This window comes from Nannospalax galili, unplaced genomic scaffold (genome assembly GCF_000622305.1).
Source record: "Nannospalax galili isolate Female #2095 unplaced genomic scaffold, S.galili_v1.0 scaffold366, whole genome shotgun sequence".
Taxonomy (NCBI): domain Eukaryota; kingdom Metazoa; phylum Chordata; class Mammalia; order Rodentia; family Spalacidae; genus Nannospalax; species Nannospalax galili.
The window spans coordinates 462,044-470,911 of NW_008355168.1; the positions used below are offsets into that span (position 1 = coordinate 462,044).

At 43.7% G+C, this 8,868-nt stretch overlaps 1 pseudogene; it reads left to right on the forward strand.

Moving 5' to 3' along the window:
- LOC103749412 overlaps positions 1-5,565 on the forward strand; it is an 11,498-nt pseudogene extending 5,933 nt beyond the window's left edge.
- The last annotated feature ends 3,303 nt before the right edge of the window (positions 5,566-8,868 follow it).

An 8,868-nucleotide genomic window follows, 5' to 3' on the forward strand; every position in this document is an offset into this window, starting at 1 on the left:
CCCAGATGGATTCACAGCAGAATACTACCGTATATTTAAAGAAGATCTGTATCCAATACTACTTAAATTATCCAAAAATATGGAAACAGAGTGAGAGCTCCCAAACTCCTTCTATGAAGCCAGCATCACTCTATTACCACAACCAGGTAAGAACATAACAGAAAAAGAAAACTTTAGGCCCATATCCTTAATGAACATAGACACAAAGATTATCAACAAAATACTTATGAGCTGCATACATGATCAAGTTGATTTTATTCCAGAGATGCAGGGATGGTTCAATATACATAGGTCAATAAATGCAATAAATCATGCAAATGGACTTAAAGACCAAAACTACATGGTCATCTCAATAGATGCAGAAAAGGCCTTTGACAAAATCCAAACATGCATTCATCTTATAAGTCCTAGAGAGAGTTAGACTGGAGGGAACACACCTCAACATAATTAAAACCATATACAACAAGCCCACGGCCAACATCATTCTAAATGGAGAAAACTGGAAGCATTCGCATTAAAATCAGGAACTGGACAAGGATGTCCACCATCTCCACTCCTTTTCAACATGGTGCCTGAAACTCTTACTGGAGCAATAAGACAGGAGAAGGAAATTAAAGGAGTACCAATTGGAAATGTAGAGGTCAAATCATCACTATTTGCAGGAGATATGATAGTATGCATAACAGTTACCAAATATTCCACCAGAAAACTTCTAGAAATTATCAATATGTTCAGCAAAGTGGCAGGTTACAAAATCAGCTTACAAAAATCAGTAACCTGTCTGTATACCAATAATAAACAATCAGAAAAAGAATTCATGGAAATCCTCCCATTCATAATAGCCTCGAAAAATAATAATAAAATATCTCAGAATAAACCTAATCAAAGACATTAAAGATCTCTACAATGAAACTTTTAAATCTCTAAAGAAAGAGAGGAAGACATCAGGAGACAGAAGGACCTACTGTGCTCGTGGATTGGTAGAATTAATATTGTGAAAATGACAATCCTGCCAAAAGCAATCTATAGATTCAATGCAGTGACGATAAAAATCTCCATGACATTTTTCACAAAGCTGTAAAAAAGATCCTAAAATTCATATGGAATCACAAAAGACCCCAGATATCCAAAGCAATCCTGGGCAAAAAGAGCAATGCTGGGGGACCATACCAGATCCCAGACTACATCACAGACACAAAACAAGCACAGACACGGAGATCAATGGACCAGAAAACCTAAACATGAGTGTGTGCAATTTCAGCCTCCTGATATTTGACAAAGATGCCAAGAACACAGAATGGAGGAAAGACAGCATCTTTAAGAAATGGTGCTGGCCAAATTGGATCTCCACATGTGTAAGAATGAAGTTGGACCCTTTCGCCCTGCACAAAAGTCAACTCCAAATGCATCAAAGACCTCAATATAAAATCTGAAACTCTGAAACTGCTAGAGGAAACCATAGCCAGTACCCTACAAGATATAGATGTAGGAAAGGACTTTCTAAATCAGACTTCAGTTGCTCAGGAATTAATGTCGCCAATCAACAAGTGGGACCTCATTGAGCTACAAAGCTTCTGTAGAGCAAAAGAAAGAACCAAGGAAGTGAAGAGAAAACCCACTGAGTGGGAGAAAATCTTCACTGCTACATACCCGACAGAGGGTTAATATCCAGAATATAGACAGAACTCAAAAACAAAGAAACAAGAAAATAAATGACCCAATTTTAAAAAATGGACTAAGGCTGGGCGTGGTGGTGCACACACCTTTAATCCCAGCACTGGGAGGCAGAGGCAGGCAGATCTCTGTGAGTTTAAGGACAGCCTGGTCTGCATACTGAGTTCCAGGACAGCTGGGGCTACACCGAGACCCTGTCTCAAAAAGACAAAAAAAAAAAGGCTAAGAAATACCTTTAAAAGTGCTCAGCATTCTAAGTAATTAGAGAAATGCAGACAAAACCACTTTAAGATTCCATCTTACCCCTGTCAGACTGGCTAAGGTCAAGAGGGTGAAAGACACCAAATGCTGGCGAGGGTGCAGATAAAAGGGAACAAGAGAGCGCTCACTCACTGCTGGTGGGAAGGCAAACTTGTGCAACCACTGTGGAGAGCAGTGTGGAGAACTCTTAAAAACTAGAAATGCACCTTCCATATGATCCAGTTACACCACTCCTTCGCATACCCAAAGGACTCATCCTACTGTAGAGATTCCTGCACACCCATGTTTGCTGCTACTCTTTTCACAAGGGCTAAGAAATGGAAACAACCTAATGTCCCTCCATTGACGAATGGATAATGAAAACGCGGTACATTTACACAATGGCGTTCTACTCAGTGGTAAGAAAAGATGAGATTTGCAGGTAAATGGATGGAACTGGAAACATTACACTAAGTGAAGTAACACAGCCTCAGAAAAGCAAGCAACCTATGTTCTCCCTCCTTTGTGGGTTGGAGCACCAACCCTGTATATGTGAGTACATATCCTGGTGTAACTGCAGGAGCCAGGATAATGGAAGGTAGCACAGAGGTAAAGGGAAAAAAAGAGCCCAAGAGAGGGGGATAGTAGGAAATAGATGTTACCAAGGGGGACATGGGGAAAATGGGACTATTCAACTGGGAAGGGAGGAGGGACAGGCATACAAGGGAACAGGAGGGTGCAGGGGAAGAAGGAGTTCAAGGGAGGAATAATAGGAGACAGGTATTATCAAGGGAAAGTGGGGACACTTAAACGGGGAAGGGAGGAGGAGGGTGGTTAGACAGGGAGCGAGAATAGAGATAAATTAAGCTTAGGTGGGACAAAGAGTCAAAGGGAAATATGTTAGTTCAAAAAATCCCCTGAAAACTGCACATACACTATCTGAGCATGACTGCATGAGTATACTTGAAAACTATGTAACAAGGAGCACAGTGGCAGACAGGAGAAACTCCCTCTAAGTTGGTCAGGGTAGTCCAAGAGACTCCCAAAGGAACACAGCCTTTGATTACCTCCCAGAACTTGAAGGTAAGACCCTATTCCTGACGGCAACTCATACTTCGGACACAGGACTTGGAGCAATGGAGTGTGAACTAACCTGGAAACCTTCTCCCTGAAGACTTGTTCTCATAGTTCTAGAGGCTACTAGACAAGCTGCTAAGGGAGAAAATCAATCAGTGGTCCATCCCAGCCCCAAAGCCTACTAACCTCAAGGGCTATTTCTATTACTGCAGTAGTGACCCTTCTATCTAGGGGGTAACCAACAGCTATCTAGTTGGACTTAAAGCCCTCTCAATGGGAGGGAACTCATGGGTGGCACTGTAAATACAGCCAAACACAACATGGCTGCAGAGGTCGTAGGTCCTAGGAAGAGCCCTATCTCTGGCATATCCCTAGACAAATGAGATTTCATACTGTATGCTAAATATGGATCCTGTATTTACAGACAAGTATACCATACACCACTCATCAAAGAAGCTTCTTTTTGCAACAGATGGAGGCTTTTACAGAGTTCAACAACTGGTCACACACAGAGAATGTAATCTGAGAGATGCCCAGTTCTAAATGGATGCCCAGTGGGACATCTACACCTAAGGCTCATGGAACATAGCAGAACGGGGGCAGACAGAGTACTAACACATCCCTCAAGTCTCACCAGTGAAGCTTCTTCACACAACAGAGTGCATTACACACAGAATGCCACAACTGGCTGACTTTTAGAGGATAAGAGACTGCAGTGTATACCCCTGGATAGGACTCCTATATTAAACCTTACCCACCCATGGCTCTGGGACTGTTGCTGAATAGGGAGCGGAAAGATTGTAAGAGCCAGGGTAATGGGGAACATAAGGAAACAGAGGTTTTCAGGCCACTAGGAACTTGCTCTTATGAACTTGCAACAATGGTGACAGGATGCACAGAAGCCATGCCGACCCAATCAGACAGAACCCAGCACAGAACAAGGGAAATGGGCAGCAGCCCCAATCCTAGTCTGGGAACTATTGGCAAGTGATCACTTCTGGGTGAGGGAGACTTTAAGGAAGAGACTCTAGACAGGCTGACTAGACTCCAGCAGGTGAAATTGCACTGAAACACACCTGGGTACAAATGCTTGACCAGAAAAGACTTAACATATGTGACAGAATGTATGAAATCCAATGGGCCTATGGGGAGAGCATAGATGGGGGGAGGTTGATCTAAATTTGATTAAGATCTATTATATGAAATGTACAAACACTCAATGAAAAGTAGTAAATAAATGATAAAATAGAAAAAAAAGAAATACTGCTGGTTACAGAGGGGATTGGAACAGATTACACAGCCCTACGAAGGGCTGTTTGGACATTCAAGCATTTTTATGTTAGAAAACAGGAGCCATGTCCTGATTTTGGCCAATTAGAATTTGGGGCTTAGAGGAGCCCAAGTGGGCCTCGGGGGTAGAAGTATATGTTGTAAAAGTGTTGGTAGACTTTGATGCAGCCGGGATCAGTCCCAGAGAACAGAGACTTCAAAAAATCTCAACTCAGGAAAACTTGTGTTGTAGAGAGCTGCATTGTGGAACGAGTTAGGCTTAAAGACCAAGACAACTTCTTGACTGAGGACGAAATCCTTTGGTTGTTGCTGGGTATCTGGGGAGGCCTTGAGGCTATTCATGCCAAAGGTTATATGCACAGGTCAGTGGGAGGCCCTTTGCACTTACTAGGGCCAGGAGGAAGAGCTTTGCCAAGAGAACTGGGGTGTCTGCTCCCTCCCCATAGTGTGTTTGATCTTTGGCATTCCAGCCTCCCTGTCCAAGGATGCCCTTGGCTCATTTTCACTTCCCTCCAGGGTCTTAAAGCCCACCAATATTTTGGTTGGTGATGAGGGGCAGCCGTTTTAATGGACTTGGGTTCCATGGTTCAAGCATGCGTCTAGGTGAAGGACTCACTTCAGGCCATAACTCTGCAGGCTGTGTGCTTTATGCCATGACATTTGGGGAATGCCCTTATGACATGGTGTTCCAGAAGGGTGACAGTGTGATTCTTGCTGTGCAGAATGAACTCAGCATCCCACAAAGCCCTAGGCATTGTGCCAGCTGTTGGCCTCCATGGTGACTGCACCCCCAGCAGTGCCCTCACATTCCTATTTTTCTCAGTCAGTTGGAGGTGTTGCAGACACCAGCTCTTGGCCAGCATATCACCCAAATCTTAACAAATGAATAGGCACATTGAGAGGATGGCCTTGAAAAGTGGCTTTCACCCCCACTACAACTGCATCCATTCTACTCAGGACTGCTCTTACGACTCCAGAGGTACAACAAGGATCATTGTCTTAGTCCTGTGGGTGTTCTGCTCTTACCACAATACCTGGGCAAAGGACTCAAGGGTGAGTTAGGAGGAAAGTGAAATGGAAAATATGAACATGACTCTAAGCTGAGTGCTGGGTTGCTGAGCTCACATCATTTTCTGCCTCCAAAGCTGGGAGCAGAATGTGTAAACAGAAGAAAGAAAATGAAAGTAGAAAAAAAAAAGAACTGACAACTTCTCTTCATGAAAACACACCATTTAGGGGGCTAGAAAGATGTCTCAGCAGTTAAGAGCACTGGCTACTCTTACAGAGGACCCAATTTTGGTTCTTAGCACCCACAGGGTGGTTAACAACCATCCATAACTATACATGCAGGCAAAACACTCATACATATAAAATAAATAAATACTTTTGAAGATACCATTTTAAGATACAAGAAGATAAGTCAACGCACTGGCTAAGCTCTGACGCACATAACTAATATATGGTTAATGTTCAGACTAGGTACGATGGGGAACCCCTATACCTCAATAAGGAAAAGGCAATTACAGAAAAATGGCCAAAGTGCTGGAGCAGTGATTTCACAAAGAGGAGAAACAAATATCCAGTACACGTGCACAATGTGTCCAACCTCATTAGTAATCAGGGAAGTGTCAATTAAAATCACAATGCCATACCGTTTTCCACACACCTGATAAGCAAAAACTTAGAAGTTTGACAACACATGGTGTTGCTCAGGCACAAATGCTGGTATTGAGAATGGAAAATGGAAAAACGAGCTTCAGTGTATAGAATTTAGCACGTCTCCTCTTGCTGGCACACACCCTGACAGACTGTACACTTGTGCATCAGGAAGCTCATTCAGAGCCACGATGTTTTAGTAGCAAGCAAAAAGCAGCTCAAATTTTTATCACAGTAAAGTAATGTGTGGCGTTTGCCAGCAATGGAATATGATGCAGCAATGAAAGTGAATAAACTGCTGGAATTATGTTACATCAAAAATTCATGCAGTGATGGGGCTGGAGAGATGGCTCAGTGGTTAAGAGAATTGGCTGTTCTTGCAGAAAATCTGGGTTCGAATCCCAGCACCCACATGGCAGCTAACAACTATCTGTAGCTCCAATTCCAGGGGACACTTCCTTCTGTCCTCCTGGGGCATCGCACGACACAGGTTCACTTACATACATGCAGGCAATACATGCTTATACATAAAAATAATAAAATATTTTTAAAATTCACAATGTAAATCCATTTATTCACAAAATATGCAAAAATGAGCAGTCATTGTGTGGAGATGCATAGGTGGCGAAAGTATAAAAAGAAGCAAAGGGTGATGGGAACAAATTCTGAGTGGTATTTCCACCGGTGTAAGGGAGGGAACAGGAGCATATGGTACATTGAACTGATGGAAGAGGGGGGCAAGGCCCCTCTGGCTGCTTATCTGGGCAATGACGTTATTGCTTCGTTATATGTCTTTATGCCTTACAGACAAGAGTGGATGGTTTTGTCTTAAAAATTCATGGAACTAAACATGAAATTCAGTTTGGCCATCTATGTCTAGAACTGGGGAAGAGGGGTGTTTAAGGGACATGATAGTACAGTTCTATTTTTTAAAATTCTGACATGAAATAAAAACTATAATGAAATGGAAAGGTGGACAAAGGAGGAAAATTCATACGGATGTTCTCTGTAACTTTCTTTTTCTTTGCAATATTTTTTCAAAATATTACAATAGAAATAAAAGTGTGTAATGAAGTAAGAGGCTGGATGGAAGCCATTAAAAGGCTAAGTGTGGTCATGGTGGGGCGCTGGGGAGACTGAGATATAAAGGGCCTTCCTGTCTCATTTTTTTCAGCAACAATGCCTTGTTACTTTATATATCTAAATAAACTTGCTTTAAAATCCGAAAACTTCTTTTGACTTATCTTCTAACAATTTAAGGCTAAGATGAAAGTGTTGAAACATTCAACACAGAGCTATTGATTTCCGTACTTATTAAGGAATGTGTATTGGCTGACTGGGGGCTAAAGTAAAGGTTAATCCAAAAGCAAAATGCCAGCCAGCCTCGAGCCCCTCAGAGCAGACTGCCTCATACAGAAACCTGGCTTCACCCCTTCTGGAGTGGGTCTGGGTTTTGGTTTTTCTACAGTGCTGAGAGGACCACCAGCCTGCTCCGCAAGCACTCCACCACTGAGCTACACTTCCAGTCCTTTGGATGCATTTCTCTCCGTGCCTCGGTTTCCTTCCCTGTAAACTAAGCCTGATGGTAGTGAACACCTCTCAGTAATGATAAGTTAGAAGAGTCAATATCGCACCCATGAGCAGCACTCAGCACCCAACAAGCACTACGTACACATTTGATAAGCAAACACAGAAATGAGATATGAGGCGGGGGAGAGCAGAGGAGAGAGCTCTCTCACAGAGTCTATGAGAGCCTGAGATAACCTGGCCTAGAGCTTCAAGTATTGAGATGGAGCTCACTCTCAGAAATGAGTGGGGAGAAGTTTTTCACGACAGAGTATATGAAAACTCTTGGAGCAGTCTGTAAATGAAGGATGACAAACCACTCACAGAACAGGATGGGTTGTCACCCAAGAGCTGCTTCTAGGAGTGGATTTGAGGTCTGGAGTGGGACTACAGCCCCTGGAAGGATAGGATGGCCCTCTAGCCTGGGTGGTAGGTTTGCCCCAAGTGTGGCTGTCCTTTCTCTCAGTGGATATGTGCTCCTTGGAGGAAGGGTGATTCTGGAATTGAGATGATCAGCTCCCAGAGATGCCAGGCTGCCTGAGTCACTGGCCTTACAGATCAATGAGAGACTGCTGTCACCAAAAGTACCACCCGAGGATCAACTCAGAGGTGGCACAGTAATTTCTACCTCAGAGCATTTTCCGCACGTGGTGACACTTATTTACCAGGGCTTCCTCTTAGAATCTGGAAACACCTAAGGGAAAAATCTTTTTCTTCCATGGATGGTAACATAGCTGTTTGATTTTACTCTTCTTACTAGTAACAACCATAGATTAAATTCCAGAAACCTTTACTGAGCACTTACTCTCTACCATGTCTGCTACTCTTACAGACTCATTCCGGTGCCTGAACTTTCCCGTCATGAGCTAGCCTAGCCCCAATGGGTGTGGCGAGATAAGAACAGGTGTTGTGTCTGAAACGCTATCTAGTAGAATGTGCAGTTCTTTTCTGGGTTTTAGTTGGAGGGAGGAGGGAGGGAGGGAGGGAGGGAAGAAGAAACAGTAAGTTTTGACTGCAGTGCTTCAGAAGAGGCTAGCTTAAGGGCATGTGCCGTTCAGTGTTCTGGTTCTTTTTAGTCCTAACAGGGCCTCCAATTAGGTTATCCCTCCCCCTGCCTATCAGTGTTGGTCTTTAAAGAGGAGTCGGGGCCTGCAGTGGGGGTTCTTCAACCGTTGTGGAAAGTAGAGGGTCATGGACTGGCTGTGGGAGGCCTTTTCCGTGGCAGCTGTGTCTGCGCTGCAGGGCTCTCGAGTCTGCAGCGGAGCTGAGAAGCCAGATGGCTGCTGGGCCAGGGGATCGGGCCCAGCTTCTGCCAAGGATGAGGAAGGCTGGAGAGACTCTTCTCAGCAGGGACAGGATAGGCAG